The sequence below is a fragment of the Pogona vitticeps genome, chromosome 10 (genome assembly GCF_051106095.1).
Source record: "Pogona vitticeps strain Pit_001003342236 chromosome 10, PviZW2.1, whole genome shotgun sequence".
Classification (NCBI taxonomy): domain Eukaryota; kingdom Metazoa; phylum Chordata; class Lepidosauria; order Squamata; family Agamidae; genus Pogona; species Pogona vitticeps.
The window spans coordinates 4,739,996-4,765,871 of record NC_135792.1 but is presented as its reverse complement, the minus strand read 5'-3'; the positions used below and the strand labels follow the sequence as shown (position 1 = coordinate 4,765,871).

General features: G+C 42.0%; 1 long non-coding RNA gene across 1 annotated transcript; it reads left to right on the top strand.

Moving 5' to 3' along the window:
• On the top strand, nucleotides 1-25,244 carry LOC144584392 (uncharacterized). Its single transcript, XR_013538605.1, has 3 exons — nucleotides 1-7,661; nucleotides 13,562-14,976; nucleotides 25,132-25,244. It is a non-coding gene; the product is annotated as an uncharacterized LOC144584392 (long non-coding RNA).
• The last annotated feature ends 632 nt before the right edge of the window (nucleotides 25,245-25,876 follow it).

The window sequence follows — 25,876 nt, the reverse complement described above, 5'->3', positions numbered from 1 at the left end:
TGGGGACCACTGATATAAAGGGACATTGACCAGGCGTGGTAACAAAATCTTGGAAGTTTATAAAACTCCACATGATACCAACCCTGAAGAAGACAAGCAGAACATTTACACCGAAAGTGCTAGAGAAGATAGGTGGTTTGAGAGAGGAGTCAAGGAGGCCATACATGTGCATATAGAAAATCCCTCACTCAGCAGGGGTGGAGGCCTTAGATACAATCTGTCTCCTATTTATCAAGCTCCCCTTTCGTCTGTCCCCAGAAACATCAGGACCACACACCAAAAAATCTACTGTAAATGACTGTTAAAGTCCTGTGACGAAGGGTAGAGAAGAACTGCAGAAGAGAGATTTTCACTCGCTCAGCCCCATCCTTTGTCCATCTAATGAGCCTGTTCAGACCAGGGGGAAGTGAAACCAACATGGAGGATATATCAAGACTCTCCTACCAACTCTCCTCACAATGAAGAAGCTACTTGGATGCAGAGTGAAACGTTTCAACCTAATAAGAAAGATATCCAGTTGCCATGACTCAACTTCCAGATACAAGCACTCTACTCTGTAATTATCCCTGCTTTTAGTGTCTTTCTCAGCATGAACATCCCAAGAAATAAAAGGGAGGTACTAGGTTGGCCCCAATCCAGTAAGGCAGGAGTAGTGGATGCATCCACAGCTGTCCTTAGGATGTTTCTCCCTTCTCATTATTAACTCTGACACATGTTAAGGTCCCTGCTGGAAAAGGGAGCACCTAGAATGAATCTACAGTTCTGTTCTTCCTCTTCTCCCCTGTTTTAATAGAGTTGATGGAGCTGATGCTAATACAGTTGAACATCCTTTAGATCCTGATACATACTAGAGTATCCCACAAACAATTTGGGTGTAGAGTGTTTTGTGGCAGTCAGAAGCAGGGACTTACTCTAGTGTGATTTGCTACACTAAGCAACAGGATTTTAGCCAATGTCTCCTGAGAACAACAGAAAATTCTGCTTCGCTTTGGTTGTGCTTTCGAAACAAGCCTGGTTGACCTTCAATTTGAAGCAAAAGCACTGTTTGATTTGGAAGCATCTTTGATATTAATAGCTCTACAAATTCTTTAAAAGACAAAAAGGGGAGCACACGGGCCTCACATTTGTGATCCAATGAATCGGTCGTTCCCCCTTATAGTGCAGAACAAAGTTATCAGCTTTTCTGCGCTCAAACCTTCTGCATCTAAAACGCCATTGAAAGATTATCTCCTTTCTCTTGTTATTGTTCCACACCTAGGCTACTTTCAAAGGGAATGATAGCCTACTACCAAATAAGAGTTTAGTCCAAATAAAAAATTGAATTTAGCCTTCCTGTTGACAAGTTGATGGATCTCTGAGCTCTCATGACTGAATTCTCTGTTAAACGTGTTCCCATTTATCATGTGCTAGATTGCTCCAGAATCAATACCCACAGAGGCCTTTCTCCTGCGGATGTTTCTCTCCCTCCCACACCTCTTAAAAACGAACAGCTTTTTCACCATCAATTTTGTCCACCCAACAGAATTAGCCGAATGTTTTAACTCCTGTTCCAAAGCCCTGCTGAAGATGACATTGGTCATTCGCTGGAGATACATTGGTGCCTTGCAAGACGATTACCTCGCAAAAGGATTAATCTGCAAGACGATTAGTTTTTGTGATCACTGTTGCACTTTGCAAGACGATGGTTTCCTATGGACAGTTTTTTCAAGATGACGATTTTTCCCCATTGGAATGCATTAAATAGATTTCAGTGCATTCCAATGGGGAACCGCATTTCACAAGATGATGTTTCCTATGAACGATTTTCGCAAGATGGCGATTTTTGCATTGGAACACATTAAATGGGTTTTAATGCATTTCAATGGGGAACCGCGTTTCACAAGACAATGTTTTCGCAAGACAGCATTTTTCATGGAACGAATTAACATCGTCTTGTGAGGCACCACTGTATGTTGTTAACTGTTCATGGCAAAAATATATATACAAGAGGCAAACCTTTATATTCTCATACCAAGAAAAATCCTTACTAAAAGGCATGGGGCTTAGATCTACAGTAAAATAATAGCTCAAGATTCAAAGGAACTAAAGCAAAATCATAGAGCTTAGCCATTGCTTTAAATATGAAATCTGTTGCATCTTTTTCTTATTTCTCATTTTCCATATGTGGAAAGCATCGTTCTAGAAAGGAGACCTTCTGTTTTACATGGAAGCTCTCAAATAATTCTGTGAAGAGTAACATGTAGAGGAAACCCTTTTTCCCAGACCATTACTGTACACACAGCAAGAATAACAGACAAGGGCGGGCTAGCCTTCTACCTCCTCCTCACCCATTCACAATAAGCTTTTCCTGAATGTCACAGCCATACCCAACCCGCACAGGGAGTATGTCTCGCTGAGTTGGCAGGAAGAGAGAGACAGAAGAGCAAGGCTCTGAGAACAAGAGGCAGATACGATAAGATCAGAGATAAGAGCAGTAAGATGAGAGATAAGAAAGATGCACAACCACCCACTGTTAGAAGATCTGAGGCTGTGGTTTAGAAACTTGGCCAGCCAGAGTCTCACAGACTCTGGTATCAGCTTAATCGACACTTTTCTCAATTTGCTGAGGCACCCTCTTGTTCTGGACATCGAGACTTTAGCCCTGTATGTTCTGGTAATTAGTACACATGTGTGCTTGATTATTTTGATTATTTTTCCTATCCCCATTCAAAAATACCAGGCACAGTCAATCAAAACTATTGACAAAACATTAACTGGCATTATACAGCAGACACGAGTTTTAACCAGAAACCTAAGCATCTGTCAAATATTGACACAGTATATATGCTGTTCCTAATATTGCTGGGTGGTTTTTTTTTTTGTAGCTCTGATGATGTTATTTCTGAAATCTGCAACTGATAATAATAATAGCAGTAATAATAATAATAATAATACACAGTATTATAAGCAGTTGCAGATCTCAGAAATCACAGCATCAGTGCTACAAAAATGGCAATATTAGGAACAGCAAACATATTGTGCTGATATTTAACAGATACTTAGATTTTTGCTTAAAACTTGTATCTGTTACATAATACCAGTCAATGTTTTTATAATTTTGGTTGATTGACTGTGCCTGGTGTTTTCATGATGATGATGATGATGATGATGATGATGATAGTAGTAGTAGTAGTAGTAGTAGTAGTAGTAGTAGTAGTAGTTTTAAAACAATGCTTATGGAAGGCTGATGAAAACACCTTCTTTCATGGAACAAAGTTGCCCTCACTATCCATCATAAATAGAAACTAAGCGAAAATTAACAAAATCCCATGTTATGGTTGTGTTTATTAGTGTTTGCATACACTTGCTGTCAATGACCACTAGGCCTCTTTCTGGAATGGGAACTGATAATAATTCACACATGCAGGCAGATAAATGGCTCAATTCTTAGTTACAAGGAACTGCTGACAGTGATTACTGATACTCATTTGCGCTCTGCACATTATCTGAGGAAGCTAACGCCATGTTTGGTGGGCCCTTCCATTCCCCTCCTCCCCGCCAAGCACATCACTCACTCCCATAATAATAATTATTAATTATGTCATGATGAATGCAGAGAGCCACGCTGCTTTATGACAGCTATGAGGACGAGGCACACAAACGAACTGATAAATTACTTTGCAGTTCTTAATGACAAGCGCAAGCCATTCCTGGTTCTTCTCAAAAACTGGGGAACTTGACATAAATCTTTGTCACAAATCAGGTGACTCGAGACTAGGACTTCTAGCGGGTGGTGGGCAACCCACCGTTGATATTGGAAGTACAGTGTTTCTTCTTGAGCGCGCATGTTAATCCTCAGACGTGAATATTAAGAACATATGTGGCTCAGGAATTACTATGCAAGGTAAACACAAGAAGGATTGCCTTATGCTGCCGAATGTTGAATTTGATTCCAACCCTCTCTGTGTGCTATGGTTTTCTGAATATTTCTGATTTTTATCTTTAACCTGCTGTGTTGTCACTCATTCTTCGGTGCGCTGAACCTTATGTTCCGGAAATCACGAGTTCTCCTGGTTACAGGTCAAAGAACCATATTTATGCAGCCAGAATCAACACACAATCATAATAATTGCAGCTACAATCCATAGTATGTAAGCAGAGTGTGTCTTTCAGGTATCTCCCATTTCCAGTCATGCTTCTATCAGATGCCACTCTGTTATTCAGCCCATTGTCTCCTTCAACTTCCTTCCTCCATTTACCTTACCTCTAGGCACTTCTCAGCCTCTCTGCCTCTTTTCACCCTTCCCATCAAAATTCCACAATCACTTCATGCCAAGATAGCATGCATCTTTTTTTTCCTTCTAGCAAAACTGATCTTGCAAAGAACATGCAGTGTTTGTTAACATTCCATAGCTGGCAGCTTTCTCTTGAGGAATTAAAAATAAGGCAAAGGTGTTATGATACAACAACCACTCAAAATTGGGCATCAGCAAGGTTTTTGTTCAACCAAATCATCATCATCATGGGCTATCAAGTCAACTCTGACTTACGGTGACCCTTTCAAGGGTTTTCTGGGTAAAGAATGCTCAGAAGTGGTATATTCTTCTGTTTTTGGGGGGGGAACATCCTAGGACTGTGCAGCTTGCCCAAGGCCACACAGGCTGGCTTTTCTCCCAGGAAGGCACAGTGCGGGAATCAAACTCCCAACCTTTGGGTCCACAGCCAGATACCTAAACCACTGAGCTATCCAGACAGCTACTCAAACAAGTAGAAGGAAAACATTAAAAGAAATAGTACTGATTTCATTTCAGCCTTTCTTTGCTGTCCGCTCTGCTATGATAATTCCATATTCTATCTCCTTTAACCCATTTTTTCCCATTTTTTTCTTTGGTTCTCAAGATCTGTATCTCCACCCACACCTCTTTGAGTACAACAATTTTTGGTAATATCTGTCAAAGTTTCCTATAAACTACCCAAGGGGCCCACCCGCCTGTCCCTTCAATTCCGGCGGACCACCTCCGCTGGCCTCGCCATGGATGCCATTGTGATTATTTTCATGTGTGTCATACCGTCACAAGTTAATTTGCTAACCTTCCTATTCAAATTAATATTTAGCTTTCTCGATCTTTCAAGCTGGAACAAGGATGGCGGAGCAATCTCATGTTTAGATCTCGCAGTCACGAGAATGTTCCTTGTTCGACCACACGCAGAAATCACAATAAATACCATCTAATATGTTTACAGTAATGGAAGGATGAGGTTAACTTCTGTTTTTATATTGATAGATTCAGCTGGATTTTAAATACTATTGTTTACAGTGAGTTACATTTTTGTTTTTGTGCTTTCCCCCTCCAAATTAAATCTTTCTTTCAGCCACTAACCCCAGGGATTTGATGTTATACAAAATATCATAAACAGAATTAGATAGCAGCCTGCGCTTGATCCTCATTAGACATTTGTGTGTATACCAGAATTATTTCCCCCCCTAGAATATAGGCCAAATGATCATCTTTCTCATTTATTTGCAAGAGCCTGGATTATAAAAGTTTGTCCCAGCAAATTCGCCCTGTTTCCACATGTCTATAAAAACAAGGAGGTCATCCGAGTTAAAAATGAATCACAGTGTTTCCAACTGAATCCAGCAGCCAGGCGGCTTCTCCCCAGGATCCCCCCTCTTCTTTCTCTTTCTTTTAGGGGGTGGGGAAGGGAAGCTTACCTTTCTATCTGTGCCACTCTTTAGAGTCAATGATCTTCCATTGCTGGGAACGCCTTGAGGAATTACTTCTGTAAAGACTTTTAAGTAGAGGCAGCTACTGTCTGCAACACTGACCACATCATTTTTGCCTGCTGGCCAGATGCAGCAGAAGGAGCAAAGATGAGAAGCTTTTTTTCCCTTAAGCCTTGGTGAAAGGATTGCTAATTTTTTCCTCTTCCCTCCTCATCACTTTTTTCCTTTTGTGCCATGCCATTTTTGAGGGAGCAAGCCTCCAAAGCAGATACTTTCTGCATTTTAAACTGGAAGCTATCGGTGGCATTTTAAAAAAGATAATCAATCAGTCAGTCGATCGGTCAATAAAATTCCATCACACTAAAGCTGTTAACTAAGTGTCCTAAGTATTTTAAAACCAAATGTCACCGAACTGAAAGAGCACAGCTTTTGCAAACATTTCAGCCACTAGTCTGGACAATGGTCCCAAAGTCCAGGACCTTAAATTAAGCTCCTTCCTTCCTTCCTTCCTTCCTTCCTTCCTTCCTTCCTTCCTTCCTTCCTTCCTTCCTATGTGATGCTGAGCTTCATATTTGTATCCCCTGGGATATGAATACGAAGCTCCTGTGTCTAGTTACATGTTATCATTTTTAAAATTTAAAACGTATTAACTTTTTGTACAACAAGATGGCGTTTATTCTTCTTCCTCGGTAATGTGTTTAGCATCCAGGATCAGCAGCAAACTCCATTGTTCCCCTGTAGCTATGATAAGGACTATGGTTTAAGCAGTGGTGGCTAGTGACTTGAATAGGGGGAGCCCCCATGTATTTGGGGTGACATGCCCCCTTTCCTGGTCTATGAGCTGCCCATTGATATAAGTGCATTTATCCTGTAAAAATGAAGATGATTGGCATATTTCTTTTTATTATGACTGTCAAATGATCTCATTTTTTGTTTGTTCCCCCCATCCCCACCCAGTGATGCCATTGACCCCCCCAAAAAAACCCTAGCAACATTTAACACATTTCTGACATGATGCATCAATATGTCAACATATCCTCTCTTTTTTTGTTGAAGGAGAGAAAAACAGCAAGTATCTGCCATGCCCTTAATCAGGACAATTATACTGTCCTCAGTTGATGATGTGGCTCTACCTGGGCTCAATTCTACCAAAGGCGACTCATTCAGCAGATAAAATCCCGCCAAACACAACTGTGAGGCTGAGAGTTGCTTGCTACATTGCTGCTGTCATAATTCCGTATAACTGCACCCAGCGGACAGATTTGCTTGAGATCTGTGTCAACATTTCACCGAAGCGTGAAAAAAATGTTTCGCCAGGGGGATTCCGACCCCGTGAATTATGACCTGATACGTCCACTCAACCCGGTTTGGCGAGGGATTGCGTTACACGGAAAAGAGATGGAAACCAGAGTGTTCACAGCTACCCGTCTGTCAACAAGTGATAAGGAAGTGATAAGTGTGCATCATATTCCTTTTTTCCTTTACATAAATCGGTAAAAGCATCCAGAACATTTATATACAGAAGTGCAAAGCGTTACAGCATGCATGGCTTGGCCTCCAATCCATAACGTCCTTATTAGCCTGCTAAAATGTATAAAGTGGAGTGCTATATGAAGTCCAACCTACCAATGAATTTATTCTTTTTTTTTTTTTGGCCTTGTCTTTGTGTTTATCTCTGAAACGTTCCCCCTAAAGGTTTTGTTTTTAAAATATACGTTGGTAAGAGGCATGCACAAAGATCGACATATCTGTTGTTTGTGTGCTGTCAAGTCAATTGTGACTTACGGCGACCCTTTTTAGAGTTTTCCATGTAGAGAGTACTCAGAAATTATTTACCCTTCCCTTCCTCTAGGGGGCACCCTGGGACATTGCAGCTTGCCCAAGGCTACCTAGGCTGGCTCTTTTCCCTGGAAGCACAGTGAGGAATCAAACTCCCAACCTCTGGCTCTTCCAGGTACCTATACCATTGAACTATCCAGTCAGGTAGACATAATTAGGAAAACCACATTTATTTCTAATCTTATTCGCTCACTATCAACATGCTGTAGGTGTGATAGAAATGTCAGCCATAACCTTCCAAAACAGTTTATTGTGATGCCTTATTTAACTGTACTGCTCTGTGGGGGTGAGACGAGCCAAACAGCTGGAGGTTATGGGGTGGATGCGTGTTTGGGGCAGAGTGAACCAGGTCAAGGAGGAAAAGCTGATTTTCCTTTTCTGGTCCATGCCTTTCCTCGTCATCGTCAATGCAGCCGCCTGAAGTTCTTTTGGTTTTAAAACCAGATGTAGAACACTCCACACTATCCCCAATCAGCCACATCATGTCTAGTTTGGTCCTATCATCACCTAGGAGTTGTTTGACCAGATGTTAAGACCAGATGTTAAGAGATGTGAAGACCAGTGACAAAATTCTTCATTTTCAACAAGCAAGACAAGATTGGTTGACTCCATGTGTCAAAACAGTGCTTCACAAAGACCTCAGAAAAGTTTTTGCCTTCAAGGCTAAAAAGAGATGAATTCTATTATTTTTCATTGAGGATCCTTCTTTTTATTCAAAACATATCTTCACAAAATTAGTGGGTCACTCCCCCACTTTTTTTAAAAATGAAAACACGCAAACAGAAGGATTGGCCAGCTGGAAACAACCTATGACATGTTTCCGATCTTTTGAGGTCCATGTAACAAAATGGTGTGTGTGTATGTGTGTCCAAATTTGATATTTTTTATTATTTATGAAAGCATTTCTTTAGTACTTCTGAGTAGACAGAGGCCAAAAAGCAAAACGCAACCACAAAAAGAATAAAAGCATTCCTTAAAAACAGGTGTTTATAAAAAAAACCCAATTATTTTAAATTAAAGGCAGCATTGTTTGAAAACTGATCCTCTTTAAAAGTCAACTTTCGCACAAGTTTTGCATCCCAGAGGTTGTTTGGCATAGGAAATGTGCCATTTTGTGCGGAAACAATTCTTAAGAAAGACGGGGCATGGTTTTGGAGACCTGTAGGAGATACCTCATAGGCAAAGAGAACATTTTAATGGTATCTCATTCTTGAATGCAAGGAAAAGATGAGCCATACTTTGCTTCCATATCTAAAGGAACCAGCGGTTACATCAGAACCAAGAATAGGAGGACGAATATTGCTTCACAGAACTGGAAAGATCAGCAACTTGTGTCGCATTTTAGATTATTTATGGTGAATATCTGTTCTTCTCGACTGTAAGGCATCCTGGAGCACATGTGCCAATTATTATGCATCTGAAATAACCAAGAGAAAGGTGTCTTCACATCTCGATTCAGCTCTGAATAATTCAGCAGAATCTTTTCATAACCATCTTGAATGCTAAAGGGCCCTAGGAGATATGGCAGATGAGCTGGTAAAAAGAAATTAAGGTGGTAGCGCTGCCTGCGTGTTAAGTTCAAAAGTTCGACCAGACCAGATGGGCGGGATATAAATCAAATAAATAAATAAATAAATAAATAAATAAATAAATAAATAAATAAATAAATAAATAAATAAATAAATAAATAAATAAATAAAAGTTGGCGAACTGCTAAAAGCAGCCATTTAAAGCAAGTTAAGGAAGAATACTATGCATGAAAATACACACATGGTCAGAAATGGAGAATTAAATTCCCAGGGCTAACTGGGACCTTTCTTTCTGTTCAGGAAGCTTGAGCAGAGCTAGCTAAAATTCAAAGCCTTCCAGTTAAGCCGTTTCTCCCAGATGAGCCCCATTTAGAAATCTGGGAGATGTCTGTCTGTCAGGTAGAACTCCCAGAATAGAGAATTAGAGGATAGAAAGTCGAACCCACTCCGTCCCTAATGGAAACCATAGTTTTGTGTTAGATTGGGTCGAAAGGCCATCATCTCCATCCCTGTCATCTCCTGTGACCTCTGAAGAAACTTATACAGAGCCGTGCCAATCAGAATTGGCCATCCTAGTCTAGCTGGACCAGCGGTCCGGCTGGGTGTAAGACAGCTTCTTATGTTCTTCTAATCAACACCATGTCTGTGCTATTAAGCTAGCGTCGTGCTCCTCCATCTTTCAAAACTTGCTTGGCTGAAATTTTCTTTCAGTGGAATATTCTATTTACCAAGAAGCCCCACGGCGTTGAAATGAGGTTTTGCTTTGACTCCGTTGAGCAACTCAAGCGACGGACGGCTTGATTCGAGGGAAGCGTCTCGGAAGAACGGAAACTCATGTGTTAATCAAGCTGGTGGCGGAAGCTGTCGTGAAGCTTTGTCAGCCTTGCTTTACGACGGGAAATCACCAGGGCCCTATTTGGGAGCCCCGAACAAGTTACAGGTGTTACGGGTGTAAAACTTATTGCTAGTTTAAGGATTTAATTGGGCCTTTCCGTTTCCATCATTGGGCGCTCCGGAGAGGAAGGAAATGCCCAGCGGAATTCATTTTCCATTGACTGCCGTTATTAATCTGCTTTGACTGATGCTAGTAAGGGAATTAAATCATAAATGTGGTAGGCGTTCGGTCGGATGGTGTCTCGGCAATAACTTCTGGCTTGTCACTTTTGAGTGACAGGTGGAAAAAGATGGCATATTTATGTGGGTTTTTCCCCTTGTATATTATTATTATTATTACTGCTTAAAGATCTCAATTTATCATCATTTGTCAGGATGCATTTCTCTCTTCATTTCCCTATTAATATTAAGCCTGTCATAACCAGCTACAGGAAGAGATAGTTACTTAGTACACAGAACAGATGAAGGATGCAGGGGGAGAAAGCCACGTCCTTTCAGATCAATAATGTGAAGTGGCGTGGGATGGGGCGAGCCAACACGTGGATGTCTACTGGATTCTACATTCAGTGTGGCTACGTATCTTCCTTTACAGAAGATGGTCTTCTCTTTGAAGGCATCTACTCATTTCAGGATGAGAATCCAATTTTCTTGTGCTCTGAAGGAGAACAGCAGATGGAAACCTGTAGGATTCTGTGCTTAGTTAGGGTGGCCCCAGGTCTGAATACAGGTCTCTCTTTGAGATGATCTGATCATCCCAGGGTGGGGAACTCCTGGGTCAGGGGCCGAATCTGGGGTTCCCCAGGTAGTGTTGCCCCTTTCTCTACAGCACCCTCATTGGGTGGCTTCCTGGCTTTCGTGTGAGTTTTACTCCCAAGGTTTAGTGAACAGCAGTAAGAATTGAGAATAAAATAAACTGGCAGTTTGGGTCCCACCTTGGGCTCATCCCAGCCACAGAAGGAGGCCCCCCAAGATCTTCCCTCAACAGAATTTGGCCCTTTGGCTTGTAAGCACCTCCTCAATTTTTCTCTAATTTTCTCTCCAAAGTCTGTTTTCAGGCTAAGCAATTTTTTAAAAGAAAACAACTTATCCCTCATTAACCTTAGACAGAATAACTGATGGTGAAGTATGGTGGGAGATGTAGTTCACAACACCTGGAGGACCACATTTTGCCCACCCGTGCTTTAAAAGAGAGCCAGAACTAAAGGTTGTACATGACTCTGGCTTTTCATCTCCCTCCCTGTGAAGCAATCATATTCACAACAGTCAACACTCAAAAATACATTATTAGCTTTATTCATCATCAGTAAATTGGCTTGTTGATTCCTGAAATGTGGTTATAGATCAATGGCCTTTGCTTTTCATGAATGGATACACCTTTGTCATGACAGAGACCCCATGATTTCAGTAGCTGCCTTCAGCTGCTTTCATGTGTCAATTGTCGATGATCCCACACCCTCAGATAATTTGGAAAAGAAACACAAAGAGCATCAGGAGTGGGGTAGTTTCCCCCTCACCTGGTATCCTTCACATGGACTGCAGCTCCCATCATTCTTTCCCAGTGCAGTGTCTTGCTCATGCTGACTAGGAAATATGGGATTTGTAGTCAAGCAGCTCTAGAGGGCGCTGGGTTGGAGAAAGCTGGGATGGAGACTAAAATGGACTAGGAGGCAAAATTTGAACAAGGTATTTCGGTGTTCATACCTTGTTTCCAATACCTGAAACCTCAGGTTTAGAACGGGGGAAGAAACAGAAGTTTCTCCAAGCATGTACAAAGTGCTTCCTTGCACAGTCTCTCTGTTGGTCAGGTTTCGAAATAGGATCACGTCTTTTAAGAAGCAGGCCAACTGTATTTGGATCAATTAAGTCAAGAATGGGTAACCATGGAGGGCCTGCTTCCCTTTGGGCCTCCAAAAAAGTCTCCCCTCTTCCTCTTTTCAAAAGCCAGAAATGGTTGGATGGTCATTTCTGGTCAAGGGGAGGGCAATGAGGGCTTTGTTTCTGCGCTAACCACAAAGCAAAGCACACCCTTGTTTACTTCTGTTCTTTTTAGGCTATTCCTCTCCATGAACAGCTAGAGAAAGAGGAAGGAAGGGTGAATTGCCTACACTGTTCCCCAGGGATGGGGGTTCATGAGTCTCAAGTCACTGCTGAGTCTGTCTGAAGTCACACAGGTGATGTGACTCTAACTCGACTTAGGTTGTGTTTTTTTGGGACTCGTGACTCAGACCTGTTTGTCTGAGTCACATTGTTTGTTTGTTTGTTTGTTTGTTTGTTTGTTTGTTTGTTTGTTTGTTTGTTTGTTTATTTATTTATTTATTTATTTATTTATTTATTTATTTATTTATTTATTTATTTATATCCCGCCCATCTGGTCTGGTCGACCACTCTGGGCAGCTTCCAATAAGGTGTGTACGAAAACATAAGAATTTTCCAAACAGTCCATAACACATATAATAATAAAACAAATAATAAATGAAAGAAAAAAGAAAGAAACAATTAAATATTGACAGGAGGGAAGGCCTGAACATACAACCATGTTTTTAGTTGACTCTTAAAAGTGCCCAGCGTATGGGCCGCACGAATAACCAGAGGAAGGTTATTCCAGAGGCGAGGAGCCACCGCCGAGAAAGGCCTGGTTTCGTGTCCTTTCCTTCTGGGCCTCCCTCGGCATTAGGCTCCCCAGCCTCACCTCCTGGCTCATGCGGGTGATCCGGGTAGATCTAGGTGGGAGCAGGCGTTCCGCCAAGTGTTGGGGTCCTAAACTGTTTAGGGCCTTATATGTAAGCATTAACACTTTGAAGTCAATGCGGAAACGGATGGGCAGCCAGTGCAGCATGGCCCACTGTCCCCGCCCATGTGCTGGCCTATCCACTGCCTGGCGCATGTGCAGTCCAAGTCTTTGGGGACCAGCCCTGAGTCCTAAGCGTCAGCAAGACAGGGCAAAATGACTCAAGATTCAGACTCAAGGGTCCCAAGGCTTGCAAACATCTCTGCTGTTTCCACCTCAAGAGTTCAACCATTACCTCGACTTCAACGTGTTTCATGTTCTGCCGTCAAGAGGGGAAAAGCCAAGTGGCGATATAATCGCTTTTGATCTCTGGATTCAACCTCCTTGGCTGTTTAAAGAATATTTCATGACTTCAAGTTCTTTTGAAGTTAGGCTGTGGTATAAATTACTAGCGCAGATATAAAGTCGCAGTTGTGACATTTCGTTAGAGTTTAATTACATGAATCATAAAATATTGCCACAATTTTCCAAACTGTTAAACCTTAATTAATACAAACCCACAGGGACCACCTCGATGGTGCTTAATATGTCAGGATCCGTACCTCTGCCAACGCAGTCCGTACGGGTGAAGAAGAGCTTTACAATTTGCCAAGAGTGATCAATTATTAGAAACGAAGCCCAGCAAATTAATTTAATATAGATGAGGTTGTACAAGGTTTGAGTAATTCTTTTTAATTACCTATATGTAGGGTGTTTTTTTTTAAAAAAAATACATCTCAGCAGTCTTGAGCGAGGAACATTTCTTCTGCATAGAAATTAATTAATCTCATTACCATGTGGTATTAATATGATTTTATCACACAGTTCTGGAACAAGAAGAGAGAAGAAAAAAACCCACCACATACACCAGCAATCCATAATGAATCACAGCATTAGCAAGGAGATATCGCTACATTAATTTCAGGACAGAAGTTCATCGCTAATTTACTCTGAGGTTGCCGTAGTAAAAGTGAGTTGAATAAGCTTATAATTATGACATCTGTTTCTTTTCAGGTAGCTCTTTGTAAATCAGTGACAAAGGAATAGCAGGTTTAAATATGTGTTAACACTCCGATAGCATATATAATTGCAATATGGCATTGTGTAATGAAGATTAAATTAGACTGTAGTGTACCTGACATATGCAAGTGTATAGCTGAACTACACTTAATTATGGTGGGAAGAGAGCAGCCAGGATTTAAAAACACACACACACATATATATACACAAATTCAGTAAAACAAAGCCATTTTGGAGAGCAAAAGTTGGGGAAGGTGAGCAAATCTGGAAGGGAAAAAAATCTGGAACCCATTGCTTTCTGTGCAACAGTTGCTTTTCAAAGCTTTTTTTTTTTTAAAATGCATTTTACAGTATCTTATCTAATGTATGCCTTTTCTTTTTCAAATTTTCTTCTCAAACTTTCCGAATTCCCAACTAGAGATGGGCAGGAACCAGGAAAATGGCAGTTTCTGATGGTTCGTGGTTTGTCAGAAAATTTGTGAAAGTTCGTGGTCTTCTAGGTTTGTTTCATGCTCAGCTTTGTTCCAACGGTTTTCCAGTTCAAGCTATCTCCCTCAAACAGAGCTGGGAGACATTAGTTCCTTGAGCCAAATATCATATTTTGCATATTAGCATTTCATGGGTTCTGCACAGGATTTCCCCACCCCGCCAAATTCTAAAATGTTGAAGTAACCTTCTGAAGCTTATTTAGCAGCCTAAGATTTATAAGCAAAAATGTGATGATATTTTGCATCTCACCCGTTCATCTTTGGCTCCACCAAGGTCAAATGCAGAAAGGTCTCCCCACTAAGATGACTTCTAGAAGCTTCTGGCTAGAATTTAGGCCAATGTTCTTATTGAAAAACATCTGGAGCATTCAGTTTCCATGGCTCACAGTTAATCTATGCTCAAAACCTGTGCCTGGGTTTTAAGATCCCCAGCTGATCAGAACACATCCGATGGTGTTCCCTTTTCCTTCTTCTTCCAGATTTTGTCTCAACGGCTGAGAGTCTTAAGACATATAGCTGCAATCCAGCTGTGCAAATCATCCTGTAGAGTGGAGAGAAGAGCAATTCAATGGAATTCCTTACAGCAAGAGGTGCTACTCCTGCCAGCTGGGTCGAGGGGAGTCCCTCTCTCACATGATTTCATATTGTCCATTCTATACGGATCTCTGCAGAAAATATTTAGACCCTTTTTTGGTTGAAGAAGAGGAATGCTTTCGATTGCGTCACGCAGAGGTATATTCTGTCAGCAGGGGAGTCAGTTATGGTGGAGAACGTGGTGGCTTTTTTGAACCAGATAGCGAGGAGCCGCGGACTGAGACAGAACAATTTTGCAGATCCAGTTAATTAACACTTTGTTTGTTATCTTGTATATGTGATTTGTTTGTGTGTGCCAATAAAGGCTCTGACTGACTGGGTGAGTGGGGAGAACAGATAGAAGAGGCAGAAACATGGCGACATGATAGATTTCAAGGCAGGAGCAGAGCTTTAAAGGCAAAGCTTTCTGCAGATATTAAGTGCTGATCATTCATACTAGAAGACAGTAACTAGAGGTAAAAACAGAGGTGCCCTCCCCTTTCTCTGTGTGTGACGTCTCAAAGAGCGAAAGAGTATCGCCTACTGGCTGGTTTCCCCAGCCCATTCAATAGTCTGTCTGAACCAGGAGGTCACACGCCGTTCTTCCCAGCCAGCTCAGCAGAATACGAGAAGTGGAGGAGGAAAAAAGCAGCTGATGGAAATCCTAGGGAAGAATTAATTGAGGTTTAGCCCATGAACCGAATCCCCTGCTGACATCAGAACCATAGTTCAATAGTAGCTTGTGCAACTGTGCTAATGTATACCAGCCGGGAATCTGATCTCTGTTTCCTCTGTAGATGGGGGGGAATCTGCAGACTGGCCAAATGTGATTCCCCATAGAGCGGGGACATATCATGGTAATGCCTAACCGCATGGTGAGTGGCGAAAGGGAAGGAGATAAGTAAGCATTCCCCATTAGTTCGCACTATTCGATGTATTTCTCCAAATTACTTTTCTGCCCAACAAGGCTGCTGTATATGATAAACACCTTCATTGAACTTGTCCTTGGTCTGGGGTCCACAGATCTCATGGCCACTCTCCCGCTTTCCAGGCAGATGGATAATATCTTGGGGTGAGCCGAAGAGGAGAACGTTGGAGCTGATGGTGCATGGTGGCTTAAGAGCCGGTATCCTACTCCATATTTATGTGTGTGGAACTCCCAACGGCAGGAACTGCTGTCGGGCTCTAGCGTGGCGCTGGTTGCGTGTCTGGCCCCGCGCAGCTGGCACTTTGCCAGACGGCCAGAGGAGCTTCTACCGTTGGAGCGCTGTGCGCATGCCAGCTTTAAATTGCAGAGGGGCCCTATGGATCATCAAGTCCTCCCCTTGTCAAAGAGGTACAGTAGGGCAGTGGTCCCCAACCTTGGGCCTCCAGATGTTCTTGGACTACAACTCCCACAAGCCTTCACCCCCACCTCTGTTGGCCAGGATTTCTGGGAGTTGAAGTCCAAGAACATCTGGAGGCTCAAGGTTGGGGACCATGGCAGTAGGGGATTAAACTCCCAACCTTTGGCTCCACTGAGCTCTGGAGCATTTCATGTACATATGTAACAGGATAGTGGCCATAGTGTCAAATGCATTAGCCAGATAAGATTCTAGGTGTGAGATTCTCCAGACTTTTCAAGGCATACAATGCATCATAGTCATTTAAATCGGTTCACAGCACCATATTCAAGAATCAGATTATATTCCAGAATTTCTGATCTTTGCACTCAAGTTTCACTGAAAACCCTACCAATGTGTAAAGGCTTCCCAGAGGGCTGAGAGCTCCATAATCTCTCTGTTATTGTATATCCCGGGGAGAAAGCTGGTAATAACAACGAACGAGCAAATGCCATGTGCGCTTTACATGAGTATGTTTTCATCAGGGAGATGCGGAAGTCTACTTCATTTTCTATTGCTTCGAAAATAAGAAGTTGTAGCCAAAGAAAGGCTTGAGCTGTGTGAGGAATAACTGCTGTGTCTCAGAAAATGAAATGGTGATACAGTTCTTTAATGGAGCGGGAAAGTCAAGCACCTGTTGAGTGGAGGAGAGGAGGAAGAAAATATAAAAGAAAGCAGGAAAACATGTAAAGGTAGATACACAAATGCCAACACTCTGTAGGAACATACAATTCATCTTAAACATCTTGAGATGTTTAGATGAGTTCATAGGAGGATTCCATTAAAAGAGGGAGAAATTGGTAGAAAGTATAGACAGAACTGGTGCTTATTTCTAAAACAACCATGTAGAAAGCGATGAGCAAAAAGCTGGGATGGGTATAGGCAAAGATGTTGGCAAGATTTTGGGTATGAATCCCAAGTCGGAGTCTTTGATGCTGAGTCCTAAGTCCTGAACACCAAGTCCGAGTCCCTATGAAAAATAAGCTTTTTTTCCCCCCAGAAAAAGGAGAGGGGTGGGTGGGTTCAAAGTAGTGAGTTGAGGCCAAGTTATTGGGAAAAATAAACCTGTGTCAAATCTGAGTTGAGTCACCAGCGTGACTTGAGAGTGAGTTGTGCAACTCAAATTCCCACCCCTGATTATAGGGAAGTGTATTTCAGATCAGCATATGCCGTTCTTCAAAAGAGAGAGAGAGAGAATAATTGAAAGACACAAAATCTTTAATCATTCAAATGGGAAGGAAAAAAACAAAAACACTGTGGTTGTTCTCAAGTCACCCAATCTACTCTGTGCCTGAATAAAAATACTACACAGATTAGGGCCAATCCACCCTGTGCCTTTTGGGTGACATTTAAAACCGGTTCTGTATCCAGGTCAAGGATGGTATTTTTGTGTGTGTGGTTTGCTTTGAAGATCCCATTCCTGCAGACAGAGAAATAGAAATGGCAACTCCAGGTCACAGACCGAATGGTGCCACCAGGGTGGAAGGGCAGCAGAAGCCTGCATTGCTGGGCATTCTGTTTCATTTTTGTTTCCTCTTCCGTTGATGCCCTAAGGCAGCCACCAGGAAGGGAGTGAGTGAGGGACTTTAAAAGGGCAATGGGCACAATCATTTTTGATTCCTTCTTAAAAGGGCAATGCAGGCAGCCCTTATTTCTCCAGTTTCCATCTTTTCTCTTCTCTCTTGCCCTTCCTGTTCCATGGGTCTGAAATTAAAGGTGCTTCAGCCACAAACTTCCGGTGATTTAATTAATGATTTTGCAGCATTGTACATTAACGTACAAGTAGGACCTGGAAAGATCAACTCATAGGTAGTTGTCTATATTTGAAATATGATATTTTTCCATACCCTTTAAGATAGGAAGCTGTTTTATACTGAGCCAAACCATTGATCCAGCTGGCCCAGTATAGTCAACACTGATTGATGAAAGACCTCCAGGTTTTTAGAGCAGAATCTTTTCAACCATCAAGTCAATTGTGTTTCATCAAGTCAATTCTGACTTATGGGGACCCCTCCAAGGTTTTCAAGGTTTAGCACACTCAGAGGTAGTTTCCCATTCCCTTTTTCCGGGGGTGCCCTGGGACTGTACAGATTTCCCAAGGCTACAGAGGTTGGCTCTTATTTCAGGAGACACAGTAGGGAATTGAACTCCCCAACCTCTGGTTCCACCGTCAGGTGCCCAACTCACTGAGCTGTCCATCCACCCCTGCCTGTAGGCATCAAGAGAAGAACCAATGAGCTTCTGCATGCAAAGCAGAGAACTACAGCCAAAAGGATCTTGGGCGAAAGCCTGCCTCCTTTTCCTGGTGCCATCAGAATACAATATTATGGGAACGTGATGGAATATTTTTCTTGCTGCTCCTGGGTTCTGAAACACCTTGCCCAATGAAGTGTTTCTCTTTTATCCATTTATTATCAGGGAAAGACTTTTGTACTTCAGCATTTTAAAAGGTTTCAACTGGTTGGGTGGCATTTTTTTTAAAATCAACGTGCTTCTAAATGTGGTTTTAATGCATGCCTACGTTTAAATTTAATCGGTCTTACTTGAATATTATTACTGATACCTTCTTGAGTGCTATTTTTTTTCTTTTAGCAGAAAAGAAAAGTAGAAAGTAAAGGTTTAAAAAATAAAATATGCAAAGGAGAACAGCCGACGTCATGGAGATTTCTGGACTGGGTATTCCATCCCAGATAGCAAGACGTTCCTGCAGTCCAGAATTTGAAGTTTGTTTAAGGCCAGGAAACAGATCGTTCTGTTTATAATCTGTGCGACATGATCAGAAGACTCGTGAAGTTCCCACATTAATGCAGACTTTTCTTTTAGCACGTTCCGTCTTTAGCTTGCATAATTCACAGAAAGTAGCCTCCCTCATGGGAGTTCTAAGCCTTGATATGCTTTGATGAAACCGATGGATAATAACAGTCTGGAATATAAAGTGCAAACCATCAAATAGTAGTGAAATATTCAAGTCGGAATATCTTCCTTGTATGAAGTTAGACATTTTGCTCCTTTTTGATGGGGGCTGGGCAACTGTGGTCTCTTTCTTGAATGAAGCTACCATAATTCCTCATCGGTGGCTGTTCAGTCTAGTGCTAATGGAACTTGCAGTTTACAGATATCATTGTCGGTGCTAACACATCTTCAAACTGCTTCCATTTATGGTCGTCTTAGAAATCTGTAGGGACGTGGTGGCGCTGTGGGCTAAACCGCAGAAGCCGGTGCTGCAGGGTTAGAAGACCAGCAGTCATAAGATCGAATCCACGCAACGGAGTGAGCTCCCATCACTTGTCCCAGCTCCCGCCAACCTAGCGGTTCGAAAGCATGCAAATGCAAGTAGATCAATAGGGACCACCTCGGTGGGAAGGTAACAGTGTTCTGTGTCTAGTCGCGCTGGCCATGTGACCACGGAAGATTGTCTTTGGACAAACGCTGGCTCTATGGCTTGGAAAAGGGGATGAGCACCTCCCCCTAGAGTCGAACACGACTGGACAAAAATTGTCAAGGGGAACCTTTACCTTTACCTAGAAATCTGTGGCCTTCAAAAGGTCTTACTGCCTTGCTCAGGTCTTGCAAAGTCAAGACTTTGACTTCCTTTCTTGAGTCAACCCACCCCATATTTCATCTTCCTCTTTCCTTGCGGTCTTCATCTTTTCATGGCAGAATGAGCACTGGAAGGCCAAAATCAATAACTCCTGCTCTGTCACATTATTTGATAGTAAGGACATGGCCTTCCCCCCTCTCCTTGGATACCATCTTGAATCTGTGTTCTGTTTTCCTTCCTGTTCCATGTCTGCACTGCCTCTGGCTTGGAAGCTCTTCATAACGGCAGCCGTTTACATTCTCTGCTAGTCTGTCAAACTGAGTACAACCCCATGCCAGTGATCAAAACAGCCACAAGCCACAAATGGAAATATTAGAAATGTTGATGTGGGCTGCCTTCCCACAAAATATAGCAAATAATAGTTGGTATTTTTAACGGGATGCGTCAGGAACATTTGTCATTTGGCATCTCAGGAGGAAAGCCTGTGGGTTGTGGGTTCCAGAGATGAATAATTTCTAGAATCTATGCTATAGTTTTCTGTTTTAAGTGCTATCAAGTCAATTCTGACATGTTGACCCATTAATTACCCTTCCCTTCTTCTGGGGGAGCCCTGGGATTGTCCAGGTTGCCCAAGGCCACCCAGGCTGGCTCTACTAACAGGGAGTACAGTGGGGGATCAAATTACCGACCTCTGGCTCCGCAGCCAGAGACCTAAACCACTAAGCTATCCAGCCAGTTACTCAAGCAAGCAGAAAGAAAATACCGAAAGAAATAGTACTGATTTCATTTCTATCTCTCCCCTTTAACCAATCTTTATTCCATTTTGATAACATCTTCTCTTTGGTTCTCAAGATCTGTATTTCCACCCACCTCATTGTGGGTGGAAATGTTGCTTCTTCGAATACAACATTTTTTTGTAATATCTGTCAAATTTTCCTATAAACTAGCAAAGGGACCAACCCACCTGTCCTTTTAATATCCATGGACCACCTCCGCTGAACCAGCAGTGCTTCATCATCATCATGATCAGCAGCAGCAACAGCTTAGAACTGCAGAGCTGGATCATCACGTCCGTCCCCTGTCAAGGAGGCTCAGTGGGGGAATCAAACTCCCGACCTCTGGCTCCAAAGCCAGAGACCTCAACCCTTCAGCTATCCAGCCAAATATAGTAGGTGGTCAGAAAATACCCATATGCACGGAAGAGCTTTTTGCAAATCTGATTTTTGCATCTTCCATGGATCCTTAAAAGGCCTAGGAGCCTAGCTGGGGGGGGGGGAAGTTGGCCCCCTTCTTTGACAAGGTCTTTGAGAAGCAATCTTGTGAAGTCAAAACAGATTCCTTTATACCTCTGCACTTGGCAGATGTTGAGGAGAGCTTTTTTTGTCTGTCGAAACGAAAATCTGAGCCAAGCTGCAGGTGTTTTTAGTTTATCACAGAGAGGAAATGACTTTTTTTACACCTAATTTAATCTGAAGCTATTCGCCGTTTTAAAACGCACAGTAACAGTGACCTTTCTAATGACTAACACATTGCAGGTGGTCCTCCTGCCATCCCAGTAGTTAATGTTTGCTAGTGCCGAAAAGAAGGGGGGGAGGGAGGAGAGGAACGAAATGTTCACCCTGATCCTGTTGTCTTCCATTTATAGTTTCAAAACAACAGCTGGCATGGGAAAAAAGAAAACAGGAACCCGCCATTTAAAAGCTCCTCAAGACCTGCCATCAACCCCACCTCCACCCATTACAAGGACCTTTATTCATCTCCCTCTCTTTTTATTGTTTAATGAACAAACCATAAATCTTAACACATGTCGCAATCCAAACACGTCTATTAAGTTCCAGATATTATGGGTCAAATCTGTCAAATCCCCCCACACAAAAGGGGTGGTTGTGAAGACCTCCTTCTACTGATTTCCCCACTTTTTTTTTTTTTTTTTGGTCAATAAAGACTTGATATCCACCACCACCCCTGTCCTGGTGGTCCCATGTACCACTTAAAGTGTTGTCTGATTTAAAGGAAACCATATGCTGTAATTTTCTATCTTTACGCAGCACACGCTCAATTTTCCACACTTCCCACAGCCTCCTTCTCTTCTGCTCCTATTTCTGGCAGCCTTTGGAGAAAGGTCTCGTTAAGATTTTCTTCAAATGAGAGAAAGTCCACAGAGCTGGAAGGGACCCTATAGATAATGGTGTCCAGCCCCTGTCAAGGAGGCCCAGTGGAGAATCGAACTCCCAATTTCTGGCTCCACCGCCAGAGACTTAAACCACTGAGCTATCCAGCAGTTCATCTTTCTTCAGATTCCAGATCCTGCCCCAGTACCTATGGAAAATAAACGTTTGGCTGGGGAGTGGACAAATCCAGAGTCTGAGGCAAGGTGATCTCAGTGTGGCTTGCTGATCAGAGATTGTTGTTGTTGTTTAGTCCTTTAGTCGTGTACGCCTCTTCGTGACCCCATGGACCAGAGCACGCCAGGCCCTCCTGTCTTCCACTGCCTCCCGGAGTTGGGTCAAATTCATGTTGGTCGCTTCGATGACACTGTCCCACCATCACGTCCTCTCCTTGCAGTCCGGGGGACTCTCAAGAGCCTCTTCAGCACCACAATTCAAAAGCGTAAATTCTTCGGCAGTCAGCCTTCTTTATGGTCCAGCTTATGGTCAGATATGGCCCCTCACAATTATTAAAATCTTCCCATCACTCCCCAGGGCACCTGCTCAGCCTCTAACAGCTGTCTACCCCCTTCTGTAATGAATTCATGCTTATGGGATGGAGGAATCCATTTTGTTCTGGGCCACTTCCTTGTGTGTTTGGTTGTTAAGTCTGTTCTAACTTACTAATTAACACAAGGTACGGCATGCAGCGGTATGATTGCAAAGTAGCAGCCCATGCAGCAAATGTGTTATGGTCTATGTTGCTCCACAGAATTTGAAATCCAGGAACTAATTAGTTAGTTTATTGCATCTCACCATTTATCCAACATGCTCAAGGTGGCAAATATTGCTCGTCGGTCTCAGTTTATAAGTCCAGTGTAGTATCAATCCGATTGGTCTTTCTCAATTAAGAGAAAGGCCAAGTGGACTAAAATTAGCCAGTGAGCTTCCAAACTCAACAGGGACTAGAACTTTGGTCTCCCATTTCCCACTCAGTATCCCTATTCCAATTGTTTCCTGCAATCTCAAATCCTGTTCCTTTTCTGAGTTTCATTCTTGCATACTCTATGATCGGAAGCCCTTGCACCTATATATAAAATGCAAAATAACTAAACTGTACACATTCATTATTCAGCTACGGATAATAAGTGCTTTTCAAAGTTGATCAGAGGAGTCTCATTCAACATTTCCCTGGGGCTGCCTTGACATACTCACAAATATTTTACATTTATGAGAAGTGGCCTATCTTCACATACTCTCTCTCTCTCTCTCTCTCAACCTCAGCGTCACCCTCTCTTTTTATGTCTTACTTGGCTAAAGCAGTTGAAAAGCAGTTTTGTCTTGAGATACATTCAAGCAGAGCTTTATTGTCTTGAAACTAAAGCTTTTGAAGTTTCTTCCTATTCGAGACACAGGAGATACTTTACATCAAAGTGGAGATATCCGGCTGACCTAGTAATTATGGCAGCTTAATGTTACCCAGTTTTTACAAGCCTGCCTTTCCTTGCTGCAGCATGCATTTAATTTCCATCAGCAACCTCAGACTTTATTCAGTCCATCTATACGATGTTCTCTTCTCCATATATATGAAGGCAATTACAGTTCATCTTCTAGAGCAAGCATGGGGCACCTGAGAAGATTATAGAGACATACCCACCCCATTCCCAAGTTTCCCAGCCTCCAACCTACCAGTTTCAAAAACAGATATGTTTTTGAAAACATATATGTTTTCAAAAAACAGATATGTTATTTCTGGTTTCTTAAAATGTGATTTCTTCATAAAATGAAGTGTGTCTTGTGTTTTAAAGAAGAATCACAGACCCTGTTGATTTCTGGAGGTGTGCGTCTTCATGTTTGGGATAACAGTTTCTTCTGAGAATCTGGGACAGCCTCTTTGAACTGCTTGATAGAGCAGTGATTTAGATCTCTGGCTGTGGAGCCAAGATTGGAGGTTCGATTCCCCACTATGCCTCCTTGGCAAAGGTAAACTCAATGATCCATAAGATCCCTTCCAACTCTGCAGTTCTAAGATGATTAGATTTTTATTCTGTTATCTCCGGCCCAAACAAAAGGCCTTGGTGGGCCATCTAGGGGTTATGGACCAGTTCATTTTCACTTTTGTGTTGGGAGACAAAAGTGCTATTAACAGCAAATAAGGAATGAGGAGGGAGATAACAGGTCAACTTCACTATTTCATCTTATATACATTATTTATTTATTTATTTGATTTATATGCCGCCCACTCTACCCAAATACAGCTGCTTAGCACAATTGATCACACCAAAGTTAGACCCATTGCATGAATGGGGATCTGGTGAGTCCACTCATTCATGAATGTCATGGATCCAAATGGGCCAACTCTAACTGCAACTGACTTTAGCATCATAAATCACAATCATGTATAGGCCCATTTGAAGCAGTGGCATTTATGGAGGATCCGACGTGCCAAATCCCCTTTGATTCAATGGGTCTACCCTAGTGTGATTTACTATGCTAAGCAGGAAGATTTCAGCCAATGACTACTTACCATATACAGTGATGCCTCGCAAGACGGAAATAATTCGTTCCGCGAGTCATTTCGTATTGCAAAAAAAATTGTCTTGCGAAGCATGGTTTCCCATAGGAATGCATTGAAATTTAATTAATCTGTTCCTATTCACCTTGTGAAGCACGGCCATAGAAAAAATTGTCTTGCAAGTCACAAAAAAAAATCATAAAATGCTTTTGTCTTGCGAGTTTTTCATTGCGAAAGGCATTCGTCTTGCGGGGCATCACTGTAAGTCGTAGAATAACTATGGGCTTCCACTCTAAGGAGATATAAAAAGTTTCCTAGCTGATGACCTTCACCTCAAAAAGAAGATGTTCTTCACAATTTGGTGCTCAGCTCACTGAAAAGGTGAACTGGGGTGCAGTTTTATCTCTGAATTCAACACATTGCAAGGGCGATGTACTGGCATAATGGGTTGTAAGTATTAGAAGTATTATTAGTGTGACATTGAGTTCTTCCACAAGAGCAATGCATATTTGGGGTTGACTATTAATGCTTTGTAAGTAATAATTTTATCATGTATTTAGTTTTAGTAATATTAATCATCCTCCCAATACCAACCCTCAACATCATCACTTTGCAAAGTGTTTTGTTGTGTGTACATGCACACTTAAAACACTCCTGTGCACACACACACATTCCAGTCTCTGCTTTACAGCTTGTGTTGAACTGTAACAGAATTCATTTTCTTGGCAGGTAACCAAGCTACACAGATACGCCGTTCATTCCAGATGCTCAAGTTTTCCTCCGTGGCCTGTTGCTAAAAATGGAGGATGTCAAGAAGGTGGGTTTCTTTCTTCATACCTGTCTACATTTCCATCTCTTGGCACTAGGAACAAGTGTGTGTGTGTGTGTGTGTGTGTGTGTGTGTGTGTGTGTGTGTGTGTGTGTGTGTGTGTGTGTGTGTGTGTGTGTGTGTGTGTGTGTGTGTGTGTGTGTGTGTGAAAAGGATATGTTAGAAAATATTTCTACCATTTTCCCTCCCCAGTCAAATGTTACAACCTATGTCAAAGTAAAAACACAGTTCAATCTCTTTTCAATTCAGTTTACATTGGCCAGAATACTATTTGTTACACATGTTAACGTAACACAAAAAAATGTGTGTACAGAGTTGCTTGAGTTGGCACACAACAGATAATACGAACGTGAACTTTGTAACTTGCTGCAGTTTGACACCAAAGGTTACACTCTTATTGTTACTCTGGCATAAAGTGATAAAAGGATTTTGGCTCTAGGTGTTCAGTGCTGATATATTAAACATCTGCAGGAAGCAAGTCCTACCTTGTACTCTGAAATTCATTAGAAATGGGTGAGCATTTCATTTAGATCATTGTTTTGTTGAGAACCAAGATATTTTAAAAACAAATTATTAAAAATTTGTTTTTTCTAAACATGGAAGGTTTTTCTTTTTTGTTGTTATATATTTTTTTATTAACATGGA